General features: G+C 59.8%; 17 non-coding genes across 17 annotated transcripts; all 17 read right to left on the bottom strand.

Moving 5' to 3' along the window:
- Nucleotides 1-328: 328 nt before the first annotated feature.
- Nucleotides 329-492, bottom strand: LOC146864479 (U1 spliceosomal RNA). Its single transcript, XR_014977726.1, has one exon. It is a non-coding gene; the product is annotated as a U1 spliceosomal RNA (small nuclear RNA).
- Nucleotides 493-1,406: 914 nt separating this feature from the next.
- LOC146864478 (U1 spliceosomal RNA) lies at nt 1,407-1,570 on the bottom strand. The gene has a single exon (XR_014977725.1). It is a non-coding gene; the product is annotated as a U1 spliceosomal RNA (small nuclear RNA).
- Nucleotides 1,571-2,187: 617 nt separating this feature from the next.
- On the bottom strand, nt 2,188-2,351 carry LOC146864477 (U1 spliceosomal RNA). Its single transcript, XR_014977724.1, has one exon. It is a non-coding gene; the product is annotated as a U1 spliceosomal RNA (small nuclear RNA).
- Nucleotides 2,352-3,265: 914 nt separating this feature from the next.
- LOC146864476 (U1 spliceosomal RNA) lies at nt 3,266-3,429 on the bottom strand. The gene has a single exon (XR_014977723.1). It is a non-coding gene; the product is annotated as a U1 spliceosomal RNA (small nuclear RNA).
- A 914-nt stretch (nt 3,430-4,343) lies between these two features.
- Nucleotides 4,344-4,507, bottom strand: LOC146864475 (U1 spliceosomal RNA). The gene has a single exon (XR_014977721.1). It is a non-coding gene; the product is annotated as a U1 spliceosomal RNA (small nuclear RNA).
- Nucleotides 4,508-5,421: 914 nt separating this feature from the next.
- LOC146864474 (U1 spliceosomal RNA) lies at nt 5,422-5,585 on the bottom strand. Its single transcript, XR_014977720.1, has one exon. It is a non-coding gene; the product is annotated as a U1 spliceosomal RNA (small nuclear RNA).
- A 617-nt stretch (nt 5,586-6,202) lies between these two features.
- On the bottom strand, nt 6,203-6,366 carry LOC146864473 (U1 spliceosomal RNA). The gene has a single exon (XR_014977719.1). It is a non-coding gene; the product is annotated as a U1 spliceosomal RNA (small nuclear RNA).
- A 914-nt stretch (nt 6,367-7,280) lies between these two features.
- Nucleotides 7,281-7,444, bottom strand: LOC146864472 (U1 spliceosomal RNA). The gene has a single exon (XR_014977718.1). It is a non-coding gene; the product is annotated as a U1 spliceosomal RNA (small nuclear RNA).
- Nucleotides 7,445-8,061: 617 nt separating this feature from the next.
- Nucleotides 8,062-8,225, bottom strand: LOC146864471 (U1 spliceosomal RNA). The gene has a single exon (XR_014977717.1). It is a non-coding gene; the product is annotated as a U1 spliceosomal RNA (small nuclear RNA).
- A 913-nt stretch (nt 8,226-9,138) lies between these two features.
- Nucleotides 9,139-9,302, bottom strand: LOC146864470 (U1 spliceosomal RNA). The gene has a single exon (XR_014977716.1). It is a non-coding gene; the product is annotated as a U1 spliceosomal RNA (small nuclear RNA).
- Nucleotides 9,303-9,919: 617 nt separating this feature from the next.
- LOC146864469 (U1 spliceosomal RNA) lies at nt 9,920-10,083 on the bottom strand. Its single transcript, XR_014977715.1, has one exon. It is a non-coding gene; the product is annotated as a U1 spliceosomal RNA (small nuclear RNA).
- Nucleotides 10,084-10,997: 914 nt separating this feature from the next.
- On the bottom strand, nt 10,998-11,161 carry LOC146864468 (U1 spliceosomal RNA). The gene has a single exon (XR_014977714.1). It is a non-coding gene; the product is annotated as a U1 spliceosomal RNA (small nuclear RNA).
- A 914-nt stretch (nt 11,162-12,075) lies between these two features.
- LOC146864467 (U1 spliceosomal RNA) lies at nt 12,076-12,239 on the bottom strand. The gene has a single exon (XR_014977713.1). It is a non-coding gene; the product is annotated as a U1 spliceosomal RNA (small nuclear RNA).
- Nucleotides 12,240-12,856: 617 nt separating this feature from the next.
- On the bottom strand, nt 12,857-13,020 carry LOC146864466 (U1 spliceosomal RNA). The gene has a single exon (XR_014977712.1). It is a non-coding gene; the product is annotated as a U1 spliceosomal RNA (small nuclear RNA).
- A 617-nt stretch (nt 13,021-13,637) lies between these two features.
- On the bottom strand, nt 13,638-13,801 carry LOC146864465 (U1 spliceosomal RNA). Its single transcript, XR_014977710.1, has one exon. It is a non-coding gene; the product is annotated as a U1 spliceosomal RNA (small nuclear RNA).
- A 914-nt stretch (nt 13,802-14,715) lies between these two features.
- LOC146864464 (U1 spliceosomal RNA) lies at nt 14,716-14,879 on the bottom strand. Its single transcript, XR_014977709.1, has one exon. It is a non-coding gene; the product is annotated as a U1 spliceosomal RNA (small nuclear RNA).
- Nucleotides 14,880-15,496: 617 nt separating this feature from the next.
- LOC146864463 (U1 spliceosomal RNA) lies at nt 15,497-15,660 on the bottom strand. The gene has a single exon (XR_014977708.1). It is a non-coding gene; the product is annotated as a U1 spliceosomal RNA (small nuclear RNA).
- Between the last annotated feature and the right edge of the window lie 390 nt (nt 15,661-16,050).

The following is a 16,050-nucleotide window of genomic DNA, read 5'->3' as shown; positions in this document are numbered from 1 at the left end:
AGCCAGGGCTACAGCAAGCACACGAGAGGGCTTGGCAGGCCTAAATCGGGCCCAAAAGCAGATTTTTCAGGCCCTTTAAACTGTGCACAAGCAAAGGCTTTCGCAAGCACAACAGAGGGCTTGCCAGGTCGAAATCGGGCCCAGAAGCACGTTTCTAAGCCCTGAGCCAGCATCCCCAGGCTTGTAAATTTGCATATCTAATTGGCCCTCGCCCACTCCCCATTCCAGCCAGCTTACAGCACCCTGGACGGACCACAAGAAACGTCAAAGGGTGCTCCAGACTCCTTTTTATTTTTTTTTCCTTTTTGTCTTTCTTGAAACCAGAGATCAGGGGAAAGCGCGAACGCAGTCCCCCACTACCAGAAATTATGCAGTCGAGTATCCCGCATTTGGGGACATCGCAGGGGTCAGCACATCCGAAGTGCAATGGATGAGCCTCACCCTGGGAGAACCACCTTCGTGATCATGGTGTCTCCCCTGCCAGGTAAGTATGAGTTGGAAGGGGACAGGGTGAGGGCGGGCCGCTGGGCATCTCCCCGCAGAGCGAGGGTGGCATTCACACAGGCAAGGCCTGAGGCCGGGCGAAGCAGAGCATGGGCATTGTGGGGCGCAAGGTGACCAGCCAAGGCCCCTGTGCCCACTTTGGAAAGCGCGCAGCTACCCACAGCAGCTTCCCACAGGCCTCGGCCGGCCAGCAACATTTGCATGTCCACACCCACCGGCAGCGCCAATCAGGGCCCTGCTTTCGCTATGCTGCACCTTGCTGACACGGGTGGGGGAAAGCCAGGGCTACAGCAAGCACAGAAGGGCGATTGCCATGTCGACTTTGGGCCCAGAAGCAGAGATTTGGGGCTTTTGAAGCCTAAGAGCTGCCACTGAGGCCGCCTCTAGAGGTATGCAGTGCCCTGTTGCCTGGCTAGGCCCCAGTCGACTGCTTGTGGCTGAAAGCCAGGGACAAACAGGCCTGCAAGCGAGCAGGGGTTCTCGCCCTGAGCCCCTCACGCCTTCCCGAACGCTCCCAAACGCTGCCGACAGAACCCTCGCCGGGCAGAGCCCTCGCCGGGCCACGGCCTGGGGTCCTCAGCCAGAGTCTGGGCCTGGGGAGGCTAGGGCGAGGCAAGAGGCTGGCAGCCAGGCCACAGCCCCAGGGGGGCGATGGAAAGGAGCAGACATGTCACCTGGCCAGGGCCTACTTCCCTGTCTCTGGATAGGTCCCCAGAGTGGGAGGCTGCAGCTATCCCATCATTCCCCAGGCTCAGTACTTAGCATGTGATTCCCTCTTGCCCACGCCCCCGCCCCCCTCCAATCCAGCCGCAGCACCCCAGAAAGAACACAGAAGACGAGAAAGGGTGCTCCAGACTCCTTTTTATTTTTTTTTCCTTTTTGTCTTTCTTGAAACCAGAGATCAGGGGAAAGCGCGAACGCAGTCCCCCACTACCAGAAATTATGCAGTCGAGTATCCCGCATTTGGGGACATCGCAGGGGTCAGCACATCCGAAGTGCAATGGATGAGCCTCACCCTGGGAGAACCACCTTCGTGATCATGGTGTCTCCCCTGCCAGGTAAGTATGAGTTGGAAGGGGACAGGGCGAGGGCGGGCCGCTGAGCATCTCCCCGCAGAGCGAGGGTGGCATTCACACAGGCAAGGCCTGAGGCCGGGCGAAGCAGAGCATGGGCATTGTGGGGCGCAAGGTGACCAGCCAAGGCCCCTGTGCCCACTTTGGAAAGCGCGCAGCTACCCACAGCAGCTTCCCACAGGCCTCGGCCGGCCAGCAACATTTGCATGTCCACGCCCACCGGCAGCGCCAATCAGGGCCCTGCTTTCGCTATGCTGCACCTTGCTGACACGGGTGGGGGAAAGCCAGGGCTACAGCAAGCACACGAGAGGGCTTGGCAGGCCTAAATCGGGCCCAAAAGCAGATTTTTCAGGCCCTTTAAACTGTGCACAAGCAAAGGCTTTCGCAAGCACAACAGAGGGCTTGCCAGGTCGAAATCGGGCCCAGAAGCACGTTTCTAAGCCCTGAGCCAGCATCCCCAGGCTTGTAAATTTGCATATCTAATTGGCCCTCGCCCACTCCCCATTCCAGCCAGCTTACAGCACCCTGGACGGACCACAAGAAACGTCAAAGGGTGCTCCAGACTCCTTTTTATTTTTTTTTCCTTTTTGTCTTTCTTGAAACCAGAGATCAGGGGAAAGCGCGAACGCAGTCCCCCACTACCAGAAATTATGCAGTCGAGTATCCCGCATTTGGGGACATCGCAGGGGTCAGCACATCCGAAGTGCAATGGATGAGCCTCACCCTGGGAGAACCACCTTCGTGATCATGGTGTCTCCCCTGCCAGGTAAGTATGAGTTGGAAGGGGACAGGGTGAGGGCGGGCCGCTGGGCATCTCCCCGCAGAGCGAGGGTGGCATTCACACAGGCAAGGCCTGAGGCCGGGCGAAGCAGAGCATGGGCATTGTGGGGCGCAAGGTGACCAGCCAAGGCCCCTGTGCCCACTTTGGAAAGCGCGCAGCTACCCACAGCAGCTTCCCACAGGCCTCGGCCGGCCAGCAACATTTGCATGTCCACGCCCACCGGCAGCGCCAATCAGGGCCCTGCTTTCGCTATGCTGCACCTTGCTGACACGGGTGGGGGAAAGCCAGGGCTACAGCAAGCACAGAAGGGCGATTGCCATGTCGACTTTGGGCCCAGAAGCAGAGATTTGGGGCTTTTGAAGCCTAAGAGCTGCCACTGAGGCCGCCTCTAGAGGTATGCAGTGCCCTGTTGCCTGGCTAGGCCCCAGTCGACTGCTTGTGGCTGAAAGCCAGGGACAAACAGGCCTGCAAGCGAGCAGGGGTTCTCGCCCTGAGCCCCTCACGCCTTCCCGAACGCTCCCAAACGCTGCAGACAGAACCCTCGCCGGGCAGAGCCCTCGCCGGGCCACGGCCTGGGGTCCTCAGCCAGAGTCTGGGCCTGGGAAGGCTAGGGCGAGGCAAGAGGCTGGCAGCCAGGCCACAGCCCCAGGGGGGCGATGGAAAGGAGCAGACATGTCACCTGGCCAGGGCCTACTTCCCTGTCTCTGGATAGGTCCCCAGAGTGGGAGGCTGCAGCTATCCCATCATTCCCCAGGCTCAGTACTTAGCATGTGATTCCCTCTTGCCCACGCCCCCGCCCCCCTCCAATCCAGCCGCAGCACCCCAGAAAGAACACAGAAGACGAGAAAGGGTGCTCCAGACTCCTTTTTTTTTTTTTTTCCTTTTTGTCTTTCTTGAAACCAGAGATCAGGGGAAAGCGCGAACGCAGTCCCCCACTACCAGAAATTATGCAGTCGAGTATCCCGCATTTGGGGACATCGCAGGGGTCAGCACATCCGAAGTGCAATGGATGAGCCTCACCCTGGGAGAACCACCTTCGTGATCATGGTGTCTCCCCTGCCAGGTAAGTATGAGTTGGAAGGGGACAGGGTGAGGGCGGGCCGCTGGGCATCTCCCCGCAGAGCGAGGGTGGCATTCACACAGGCAAGGCCTGAGGCCGGGCGAAGCAGAGCATGGGCATTGTGGGGCGCAAGGTGACCAGCCAAGGCCCCTGTGCCCACTTTGGAAAGCGCGCAGCTACCCACAGCAGCTTCCCACAGGCCTCGGCCGGCCAGCAACATTTGCATGTCCACGCCCACCGGCAGCGCCAATCAGGGCCCTGCTTTCGCTATGCTGCACCTTGCTGACACGGGTGGGGGAAAGCCAGGGCTACAGCAAGCACAGAAGGGCGATTGCCATGTCGACTTTGGGCCCAGAAGCAGAGATTTGGGGCTTTTGAAGCCTAAGAGCTGCCACTGAGGCCGCCTCTAGAGGTATGCAGTGCCCTGTTGCCTGGCTAGGCCCCAGTCGACTGCTTGTGTCTGAAAGCCAGGGACAAACAGGCCTGCAAGCGAGCAGGGGTTCTCGCCCTGAGCCCCTCACGCCTTCCCGAACGCTCCCAAACGCTGCAGACAGAACCCTCGCCGGGCAGAGCCCTCGCCGGGCCACGGCCTGGGGTCCTCAGCCAGAGTCTGGGCCTGGGAAGGCTAGGGCGAGGCAAGAGGCTGGCAGCCAGGCCACAGCCCCAGGGGGGCGATGGAAAGGAGCAGACATGTCACCTGGCCAGGGCCTACTTCCCTGTCTCTGGATAGGTCCCCAGAGTGGGAGGCTGCAGCTATCCCATCATTCCCCAGGCTCAGTACTTAGCATGTGATTCCCTCTTGCCCACGCCCCCGCCCCCCTCCAATCCAGCCGCAGCACCCCAGAAAGAACACAGAAGACGAGAAAGGGTGCTCCAGACTCCTTTTTATTTTTTTTTCCTTTTTGTCTTTCTTGAAACCAGAGATCAGGGGAAAGCGCGAACGCAGTCCCCCACTACCAGAAATTATGCAGTCGAGTATCCCGCATTTGGGGACATCGCAGGGGTCAGCACATCCGAAGTGCAATGGATGAGCCTCACCCTGGGAGAACCACCTTCGTGATCATGGTGTCTCCCCTGCCAGGTAAGTATGAGTTGGAAGGGGACAGGGCGAGGGCGGGCCGCTGAGCATCTCCCCGCAGAGCGAGGGTGGCATTCACACAGGCAAGGCCTGAGGCCGGGCGAAGCAGAGCATGGGCATTGTGGGGCGCAAGGTGACCAGCCAAGGCCCCTGTGCCCACTTTGGAAAGCGCGCAGCTACCCACAGCAGCTTCCCACAGGCCTCGGCCGGCCAGCAACATTTGCATGTCCACGCCCACCGGCAGCGCCAATCAGGGCCCTGCTTTCGCTATGCTGCACCTTGCTGACACGGGTGGGGGAAAGCCAGGGCTACAGCAAGCACAGAAGGGCGATTGCCATGTCGACTTTGGGCCCAGAAGCAGAGATTTGGGGCTTTTGAAGCCTAAGAGCTGCCACTGAGGCCGCCTCTAGAGGTATGCAGTGCCCTGTTGCCTGGCTAGGCCCCAGTCGACTGCTTGTGGCTGAAAGCCAGGGACAAACAGGCCTGCAAGCGAGCAGGGGTTCTCGCCCTGAGCCCCTCACGCCTTCCCGAACGCTCCCAAACGCTGCCGACAGAACCCTCGCCGGGCAGAGCCCTCGCCGGGCCACGGCCTGGGGTCCTCAGCCAGAGTCTGGGCCTGGGGAGGCTAGGGCGAGGCAAGAGGCTGGCAGCCAGGCCACAGCCCCAGGGGGGCGATGGAAAGGAGCAGACATGTCACCTGGCCAGGGCCTACTTCCCTGTCTCTGGATAGGTCCCCAGAGTGGGAGGCTGCAGCTATCCCATCATTCCCCAGGCTCAGTACTTAGCATGTGATTCCCTCTTGCCCACGCCCCCGCCCCCCTCCAATCCAGCCGCAGCACCCCAGAAAGAACACAGAAGACGAGAAAGGGTGCTCCAGACTCCTTTTTATTTTTTTTTCCTTTTTGTCTTTCTTGAAACCAGAGATCAGGGGAAAGCGCGAACGCAGTCCCCCACTACCAGAAATTATGCAGTCGAGTATCCCGCATTTGGGGACATCGCAGGGGTCAGCACATCCGAAGTGCAATGGATGAGCCTCACCCTGGGAGAACCACCTTCGTGATCATGGTGTCTCCCCTGCCAGGTAAGTATGAGTTGGAAGGGGACAGGGTGAGGGCGGGCCGCTGGGCATCTCCCCGCAGAGCGAGGGTGGCATTCACACAGGCAAGGCCTGAGGCCGGGCGAAGCAGAGCATGGGCATTGTGGGGCGCAAGGTGACCAGCCAAGGCCCCTGTGCCCACTTTGGAAAGCGCGCAGCTACCCACAGCAGCTTCCCACAGGCCTCGGCCGGCCAGCAACATTTGCATGTCCACGCCCACCGGCAGCGCCAATCAGGGCCCTGCTTTCGCTATGCTGCACCTTGCTGACACGGGTGGGGGAAAGCCAGGGCTACAGCAAGCACACGAGAGGGCTTGGCAGGCCTAAATCGGGCCCAAAAGCAGATTTTTCAGGCCCTTTAAACTGTGCACAAGCAAAGGCTTTCGCAAGCACAACAGAGGGCTTGCCAGGTCGAAATCGGGCCCAGAAGCACGTTTCTAAGCCCTGAGCCAGCATCCCCAGGCTTGTAAATTTGCATATCTAATTGGCCCTCGCCCACTCCCCATTCCAGCCAGCTTACAGCACCCTGGACGGACCACAAGAAACGTCAAAGGGTGCTCCAGACTCCTTTTTATTTTTTTTTCCTTTTTGTCTTTCTTGAAACCAGAGATCAGGGGAAAGCGCGAACGCAGTCCCCCACTACCAGAAATTATGCAGTCGAGTATCCCGCATTTGGGGACATCGCAGGGGTCAGCACATCCGAAGTGCAATGGATGAGCCTCACCCTGGGAGAACCACCTTCGTGATCATGGTGTCTCCCCTGCCAGGTAAGTATGAGTTGGAAGGGGACAGGGTGAGGGCGGGCCGCTGGGCATCTCCCCGCAGAGCGAGGGTGGCATTCACACAGGCAAGGCCTGAGGCCGGGCGAAGCAGAGCATGGGCATTGTGGGGCGCAAGGTGACCAGCCAAGGCCCCTGTGCCCACTTTGGAAAGCGCGCAGCTACCCACAGCAGCTTCCCACAGGCCTCGGCCGGCCAGCAACATTTGCATGTCCACACCCACCGGCAGCGCCAATCAGGGCCCTGCTTTCGCTATGCTGCACCTTGCTGACACGGGTGGGGGAAAGCCAGGGCTACAGCAAGCACAGAAGGGCGATTGCCATGTCGACTTTGGGCCCAGAAGCAGAGATTTGGGGCTTTTGAAGCCTAAGAGCTGCCACTGAGGCCGCCTCTAGAGGTATGCAGTGCCCTGTTGCCTGGCTAGGCCCCAGTCGACTGCTTGTGGCTGAAAGCCAGGGACAAACAGGCCTGCAAGCGAGCAGGGGTTCTCGCCCTGAGCCCCTCACGCCTTCCCGAACGCTCCCAAACGCTGCCGACAGAACCCTCGCCGGGCAGAGCCCTCGCCGGGCCACGGCCTGGGGTCCTCAGCCAGAGTCTGGGCCTGGGGAGGCTAGGGCGAGGCAAGAGGCTGGCAGCCAGGCCACAGCCCCAGGGGGGCGATGGAAAGGAGCAGACATGTCACCTGGCCAGGGCCTACTTCCCTGTCTCTGGATAGGTCCCCAGAGTGGGAGGCTGCAGCTATCCCATCATTCCCCAGGCTCAGTACTTAGCATGTGATTCCCTCTTGCCCACGCCCCCGCCCCCCTCCAATCCAGCCGCAGCACCCCAGAAAGAACACAGAAGACGAGAAAGGGTGCTCCAGACTCCTTTTTATTTTTTTTTCCTTTTTGTCTTTCTTGAAACCAGAGATCAGGGGAAAGCGCGAACGCAGTCCCCCACTACCAGAAATTATGCAGTCGAGTATCCCGCATTTGGGGACATCGCAGGGGTCAGCACATCCGAAGTGCAATGGATGAGCCTCACCCTGGGAGAACCACCTTCGTGATCATGGTGTCTCCCCTGCCAGGTAAGTATGAGTTGGAAGGGGACAGGGCGAGGGCGGGCCGCTGAGCATCTCCCCGCAGAGCGAGGGTGGCATTCACACAGGCAAGGCCTGAGGCCGGGCGAAGCAGAGCATGGGCATTGTGGGGCGCAAGGTGACCAGCCAAGGCCCCTGTGCCCACTTTGGAAAGCGCGCAGCTACCCACAGCAGCTTCCCACAGGCCTCGGCCGGCCAGCAACATTTGCATGTCCACGCCCACCGGCAGCGCCAATCAGGGCCCTGCTTTCGCTATGCTGCACCTTGCTGACACGGGTGGGGGAAAGCCAGGGCTACAGCAAGCACACGAGAGGGCTTGGCAGGCCTAAATCGGGCCCAAAAGCAGATTTTTCAGGCCCTTTAAACTGTGCACAAGCAAAGGCTTTCGCAAGCACAACAGAGGGCTTGCCAGGTCGAAATCGGGCCCAGAAGCACGTTTCTAAGCCCTGAGCCAGCATCCCCAGGCTTGTAAATTTGCATATCTAATTGGCCCTCGCCCACTCCCCATTCCAGCCAGCTTACAGCACCCTGGACGGACCACAAGAAACGTCAAAGGGTGCTCCAGACTCCTTTTTATTTTTTTTTCCTTTTTGTCTTTCTTGAAACCAGAGATCAGGGGAAAGCGCGAACGCAGTCCCCCACTACCAGAAATTATGCAGTCGAGTATCCCGCATTTGGGGACATCGCAGGGGTCAGCACATCCGAAGTGCAATGGATGAGCCTCACCCTGGGAGAACCACCTTCGTGATCATGGTGTCTCCCCTGCCAGGTAAGTATGAGTTGGAAGGGGACAGGGTGAGGGCGGGCCGCTGGGCATCTCCCCGCAGAGCGAGGGTGGCATTCACACAGGCAAGGCCTGAGGCCGGGCGAAGCAGAGCATGGGCATTGTGGGGCGCAAGGTGACCAGCCAAGGCCCCTGTGCCCACTTTGGAAAGCGCGCAGCTACCCACAGCAGCTTCCCACAGGCCTCGGCCGGCCAGCAACATTTGCATGTCCACGCCCACCGGCAGCGCCAATCAGGGCCCTGCTTTCGCTATGCTGCACCTTGCTGACACGGGTGGGGGAAAGCCAGGGCTACAGCAAGCACAGAAGGGCGATTGCCATGTCGACTTTGGGCCCAGAAGCAGAGATTTGGGGCTTTTGAAGCCTAAGAGCTGCCACTGAGGCCGCCTCTAGAGGTATGCAGTGCCCTGTTGCCTGGCTAGGCCCCAGTCGACTGCTTGTGGCTGAAAGCCAGGGACAAACAGGCCTGCAAGCGAGCAGGGGTTCTCGCCCTGAGCCCCTCACGCCTTCCCGAACGCTCCCAAACGCTGCAGACAGAACCCTCGCCGGGCAGAGCCCTCGCCGGGCCACGGCCTGGGGTCCTCAGCCAGAGTCTGGGCCTGGGAAGGCTAGGGCGAGGCAAGAGGCTGGCAGCCAGGCCACAGCCCCAGGGGGGCGATGGAAAGGAGCAGACATGTCACCTGGCCAGGGCCTACTTCCCTGTCTCTGGATAGGTCCCCAGAGTGGGAGGCTGCAGCTATCCCATCATTCCCCAGGCTCAGTACTTAGCATGTGATTCCCTCTTGCCCACGCCCCCGCCCCCCTCCAATCCAGCCGCAGCACCCCAGAAAGAACACAGAAGACGAGAAAGGGTGCTCCAGACTCCTTTTTTTTTTTTTTCCTTTTTGTCTTTCTTGAAACCAGAGATCAGGGGAAAGCGCGAACGCAGTCCCCCACTACCAGAAATTATGCAGTCGAGTATCCCGCATTTGGGGACATCGCAGGGGTCAGCACATCCGAAGTGCAATGGATGAGCCTCACCCTGGGAGAACCACCTTCGTGATCATGGTGTCTCCCCTGCCAGGTAAGTATGAGTTGGAAGGGGACAGGGTGAGGGCGGGCCGCTGGGCATCTCCCCGCAGAGCGAGGGTGGCATTCACACAGGCAAGGCCTGAGGCCGGGCGAAGCAGAGCATGGGCATTGTGGGGCGCAAGGTGACCAGCCAAGGCCCCTGTGCCCACTTTGGAAAGCGCGCAGCTACCCACAGCAGCTTCCCACAGGCCTCGGCCGGCCAGCAACATTTGCATGTCCACGCCCACCGGCAGCGCCAATCAGGGCCCTGCTTTCGCTATGCTGCACCTTGCTGACACGGGTGGGGGAAAGCCAGGGCTACAGCAAGCACACGAGAGGGCTTGGCAGGCCTAAATCGGGCCCAAAAGCAGATTTTTCAGGCCCTTTAAACTGTGCACAAGCAAAGGCTTTCGCAAGCACAACAGAGGGCTTGCCAGGTCGAAATCGGGCCCAGAAGCACGTTTCTAAGCCCTGAGCCAGCATCCCCAGGCTTGTAAATTTGCATATCTAATTGGCCCTCGCCCACTCACCATTCCAGCCAGCTTACAGCACCCTGGACGGACCACAAGAAACGTCAAAGGGTGCTCCAGACTCCTTTTTATTTTTTTTTCCTTTTTGTCTTTCTTGAAACCAGAGATCAGGGGAAAGCGCGAACGCAGTCCCCCACTACCAGAAATTATGCAGTCGAGTATCCCGCATTTGGGGACATCGCAGGGGTCAGCACATCCGAAGTGCAATGGATGAGCCTCACCCTGGGAGAACCACCTTCGTGATCATGGTGTCTCCCCTGCCAGGTAAGTATGAGTTGGAAGGGGACAGGGTGAGGGCGGGCCGCTGGGCATCTCCCCGCAGAGCGAGGGTGGCATTCACACAGGCAAGGCCTGAGGCCGGGCGAAGCAGAGCATGGGCATTGTGGGGCGCAAGGTGACCAGCCAAGGCCCCTGTGCCCACTTTGGAAAGCGCGCAGCTACCCACAGCAGCTTCCCACAGGCCTCGGCCGGCCAGCAACATTTGCATGTCCACACCCACCGGCAGCGCCAATCAGGGCCCTGCTTTCGCTATGCTGCACCTTGCTGACACGGGTGGGGGAAAGCCAGGGCTACAGCAAGCACAGAAGGGCGATTGCCATGTCGACTTTGGGCCCAGAAGCAGAGATTTGGGGCTTTTGAAGCCTAAGAGCTGCCACTGAGGCCGCCTCTAGAGGTATGCAGTGCCCTGTTGCCTGGCTAGGCCCCAGTCGACTGCTTGTGGCTGAAAGCCAGGGACAAACAGGCCTGCAAGCGAGCAGGGGTTCTCGCCCTGAGCCCCTCACGCCTTCCCGAACGCTCCCAAACGCTGCCGACAGAACCCTCGCCGGGCAGAGCCCTCGCCGGGCCACGGCCTGGGGTCCTCAGCCAGAGTCTGGGCCTGGGGAGGCTAGGGCGAGGCAAGAGGCTGGCAGCCAGGCCACAGCCCCAGGGGGGCGATGGAAAGGAGCAGACATGTCACCTGGCCAGGGCCTACTTCCCTGTCTCTGGATAGGTCCCCAGAGTGGGAGGCTGCAGCTATCCCATCATTCCCCAGGCTCAGTACTTAGCATGTGATTCCCTCTTGCCCACGCCCCCGCCCCCCTCCAATCCAGCCGCAGCACCCCAGAAAGAACACAGAAGACGAGAAAGGGTGCTCCAGACTCCTTTTTATTTTTTTTTCCTTTTTGTCTTTCTTGAAACCAGAGATCAGGGGAAAGCGCGAACGCAGTCCCCCACTACCAGAAATTATGCAGTCGAGTATCCCGCATTTGGGGACATCGCAGGGGTCAGCACATCCGAAGTGCAATGGATGAGCCTCACCCTGGGAGAACCACCTTCGTGATCATGGTGTCTCCCCTGCCAGGTAAGTATGAGTTGGAAGGGGACAGGGCGAGGGCGGGCCGCTGAGCATCTCCCCGCAGAGCGAGGGTGGCATTCACACAGGCAAGGCCTGAGGCCGGGCGAAGCAGAGCATGGGCATTGTGGGGCGCAAGGTGACCAGCCAAGGCCCCTGTGCCCACTTTGGAAAGCGCGCAGCTACCCACAGCAGCTTCCCACAGGCCTCGGCCGGCCAGCAACATTTGCATGTCCACGCCCACCGGCAGCGCCAATCAGGGCCCTGCTTTCGCTATGCTGCACCTTGCTGACACGGGTGGGGGAAAGCCAGGGCTACAGCAAGCACAGAAGGGCGATTGCCATGTCGACTTTGGGCCCAGAAGCAGAGATTTGGGGCTTTTGAAGCCTAAGAGCTGCCACTGAGGCCGCCTCTAGAGGTATGCAGTGCCCTGTTGCCTGGCTAGGCCCCAGTCGACTGCTTGTGGCTGAAAGCCAGGGACAAACAGGCCTGCAAGCGAGCAGGGGTTCTCGCCCTGAGCCCCTCACGCCTTCCCGAACGCTCCCAAACGCTGCCGACAGAACCCTCGCCGGGCAGAGCCCTCGCCGGGCCACGGCCTGGGGTCCTCAGCCAGAGTCTGGGCCTGGGGAGGCTAGGGCGAGGCAAGAGGCTGGCAGCCAGGCCACAGCCCCAGGGGGGCGATGGAAAGGAGCAGACATGTCACCTGGCCAGGGCCTACTTCCCTGTCTCTGGATAGGTCCCCAGAGTGGGAGGCTGCAGCTATCCCATCATTCCCCAGGCTCAGTACTTAGCATGTGATTCCCTCTTGCCCACGCCCCCGCCCCCCTCCAATCCAGCCGCAGCACCCCAGAAAGAACACAGAAGACGAGAAAGGGTGCTCCAGACTCCTTTTTATTTTTTTTTCCTTTTTGTCTTTCTTGAAACCAGAGATCAGGGGAAAGCGCGAACGCAGTCCCCCACTACCAGAAATTATGCAGTCGAGTATCCCGCATTTGGGGACATCGCAGGGGTCAGCACATCCGAAGTGCAATGGATGAGCCTCACCCTGGGAGAACCACCTTCGTGATCATGGTGTCTCCCCTGCCAGGTAAGTATGAGTTGGAAGGGGACAGGGCGAGGGCGGGCCGCTGAGCATCTCCCCGCAGAGCGAGGGTGGCATTCACACAGGCAAGGCCTGAGGCCGGGCGAAGCAGAGCATGGGCATTGTGGGGCGCAAGGTGACCAGCCAAGGCCCCTGTGCCCACTTTGGAAAGCGCGCAGCTACCCACAGCAGCTTCCCACAGGCCTCGGCCGGCCAGCAACATTTGCATGTCCACGCCCACCGGCAGCGCCAATCAGGGCCCTGCTTTCGCTATGCTGCACCTTGCTGACACGGGTGGGGGAAAGCCAGGGCTACAGCAAGCACACGAGAGGGCTTGGCAGGCCTAAATCGGGCCCAAAAGCAGATTTTTCAGGCCCTTTAAACTGTGCACAAGCAAAGGCTTTCGCAAGCACAACAGAGGGCTTGCCAGGTCGAAATCGGGCCCAGAAGCACGTTTCTAAGCCCTGAGCCAGCATCCCCAGGCTTGTAAATTTGCATATCTAATTGGCCCTCGCCCACTCCCCATTCCAGCCAGCTTACAGCACCCTGGACGGACCACAAGAAACGTCAAAGGGTGCTCCAGACTCCTTTTTATTTTTTTTTCCTTTTTGTCTTTCTTGAAACCAGAGATCAGGGGAAAGCGCGAACGCAGTCCCCCACTACCAGAAATTATGCAGTCGAGTATCCCGCATTTGGGGACATCGCAGGGGTCAGCACATCCGAAGTGCAATGGATGAGCCTCACCCTGGGAGAACCACCTTCGTGATCATGGTGTCTCCCCTGCCAGGTAAGTATGAGTTGGAAGGGGACAGGGTGAGGGCGGGCCGCTGGGCATCTCCCCGCAGAGCGAGGGTGGCATTCACACAGGCAAGGCCTGAGGCCGGGCGAAGCAGAGCATGGGCATTGTGGGGCGCAAGGTGACCAGCCAAGGCCCCTGTGCCCACTTTGGAAAGCGCGCAGCTACCCACAGCAGCTTCCCACAGGCCTCGGCCGGCCAGCAACATTTGCATGTCCACGCCCACCGGCAGCGCCAATCAGGGCCCTGCTTTCGCTATGCTGCACCTTGCTGACACGGGTGGGGGAAAGCCAGGGCTACAGCAAGCACACGAGAGGGCTTGGCAGGCCTAAATCGGGCCCAAAAGCAGATTTTTCAGGCCCTTTAAACTGTGCACAAGCAAAGGCTTTCGCAAGCACAACAGAGGGCTTGCCAGGTCGAAATCGGGCCCAGAAGCACGTTTCTAAGCCCTGAGCCAGCATCCCCAGGCTTGTAAATTTGCATATCTAATTGGCCCTCGCCCACTCCCCATTCCAGCCAGCTTACAGCACCCTGGACGGACCACAAGAAACGTCAAAGGGTGCTCCAGACTCCTTTTTATTTTTTTTTCCTTTTTGTCTTTCTTGAAACCAGAGATCAGGGGAAAGCGCGAACGCAGTCCCCCACTACCAGAAATTATGCAGTCGAGTATCCCGCATTTGGGGACATCGCAGGGGTCAGCACATCCGAAGTGCAATGGATGAGCCTCACCCTGGGAGAACCACCTTCGTGATCATGGTGTCTCCCCTGCCAGGTAAGTATGAGTTGGAAGGGGACAGGGTGAGGGCGGGCCGCTGGGCATCTCCCCGCAGAGCGAGGGTGGCATTCACACAGGCAAGGCCTGAGGCCGGGCGAAGCAGAGCATGGGCATTGTGGGGCGCAAGGTGACCAGCCAAGGCCCCTGTGCCCACTTTGGAAAGCGCGCAGCTACCCACAGCAGCTTCCCACAGGCCTCGGCCGGCCAGCAACATTTGCATGTCCACACCCACCGGCAGCGCCAATCAGGGCCCTGCTTTCGCTATGCTGCACCTTGCTGACACGGGTGGGGGAAAGCCAGGGCTACAGCAAGCACAGAAGGGCGATTGCCATGTCGACTTTGGGCCCAGAAGCAGAGATTTGGGGCTTTTGAAGCCTAAGAGCTGCCACTGAGGCCGCCTCTAGAGGTATGCAGTGCCCTGTTGCCTGGCTAGGCCCCAGTCGACTGCTTGTGGCTGAAAGCCAGGGACAAACAGGCCTGCAAGCGAGCAGGGGTTCTCGCCCTGAGCCCCTCACGCCTTCCCGAACGCTCCCAAACGCTGCCGACAGAACCCTCGCCGGGCAGAGCCCTCGCCGGGCCACGGCCTGGGGTCCTCAGCCAGAGTCTGGGCCTGGGGAGGCTAGGGCGAGGCAAGAGGCTGGCAGCCAGGCCACAGCCCCAGGGGGGCGATGGAAAGGAGCAGACATGTCACCTGGCCAGGGCCTACTTCCCTGTCTCTGGATAGGTCCCCAGAGTGGGAGGCTGCAGCTATCCCATCATTCCCCAGGCTCAGTACTTAGCATGTGATTCCCTCTTGCCCACGCCCCCGCCCCCCTCCAATCCAGCCGCAGCACCCCAGAAAGAACACAGAAGACGAGAAAGGGTGCTCCAGACTCCTTTTTATTTTTTTTTCCTTTTTGTCTTTCTTGAAACCAGAGATCAGGGGAAAGCGCGAACGCAGTCCCCCACTACCAGAAATTATGCAGTCGAGTATCCCGCATTTGGGGACATCGCAGGGGTCAGCACATCCGAAGTGCAATGGATGAGCCTCACCCTGGGAGAACCACCTTCGTGATCATGGTGTCTCCCCTGCCAGGTAAGTATGAGTTGGAAGGGGACAGGGCGAGGGCGGGCCGCTGAGCATCTCCCCGCAGAGCGAGGGTGGCATTCACACAGGCAAGGCCTGAGGCCGGGCGAAGCAGAGCATGGGCATTGTGGGGCGCAAGGTGACCAGCCAAGGCCCCTGTGCCCACTTTGGAAAGCGCGCAGCTACCCACAGCAGCTTCCCACAGGCCTCGGCCGGCCAGCAACATTTGCATGTCCACGCCCACCGGCAGCGCCAATCAGGGCCCTGCTTTCGCTATGCTGCACCTTGCTGACACGGGTGGGGGAAAGCCAGGGCTACAGCAAGCACACGAGAGGGCTTGGCAGGCCTAAATCGGGCCCAAAAGCAGATTTTTCAGGCCCTTTAAACTGTGCACAAGCAAAGGCTTTCGCAAGCACAACAGAGGGCTTGCCAGGTCGAAATCGGGCCCAGAAGCACGTTTCTAAGCCCTGAGCCAGCATCCCCAGGCTTGTAAATTTGCATATCTAATTGGCCCTCGCCCACTCCCCATTCCAGCCAGCTTACAGCACCCTGGACGGACCACAAGAAACGTCAAAGGGTGCTCCAGACTCCTTTTTATTTTTTTTTCCTTTTTGTCTTTCTTGAAACCAGAGATCAGGGGAAAGCGCGAACGCAGTCCCCCACTACCAGAAATTATGCAGTCGAGTATCCCGCATTTGGGGACATCGCAGGGGTCAGCACATCCGAAGTGCAATGGATGAGCCTCACCCTGGGAGAACCACCTTCGTGATCATGGTGTCTCCCCTGCCAGGTAAGTATGAGTTGGAAGGGGACAGGGTGAGGGCGGGCCGCTGGGCATCTCCCCGCAGAGCGAGGGTGGCATTCACACAGGCAAGGCCTGAGGCCGGGCGAAGCAGAGCATGGGCATTGTGGGGCGCAAGGTGACCAGCCAAGGCCCCTGTGCCCACTTTGGAAAGCGCGCAGCTACCCACAGCAGCTTCCCACAGGCCTCGGCCGGCCAGCAACATTTGCATGTCCACGCCCACCGGCAGCGCCAATCAGGGCCCTGCTTTCGCTATGCTGCACCTTGCTGACACGGGTGGGGGAAAGCCAGGGCTACAGCAAGCACAGAAGGGCGATTGCCATGTCGACTTTGGGCCCAGAAGCAGAGATTTGGGGCTTTTGAAGCCTAAGAGCTGCCACTGAGGC

Source organism: Triturus cristatus, chromosome 2_1, assembly GCF_964204655.1.
Source record: "Triturus cristatus chromosome 2_1, aTriCri1.1, whole genome shotgun sequence".
NCBI classification, from domain to species: Eukaryota; Metazoa; Chordata; class Amphibia; order Caudata; family Salamandridae; genus Triturus; species Triturus cristatus.
This window is presented reverse-complemented; position numbering and strand designations above follow the sequence as displayed.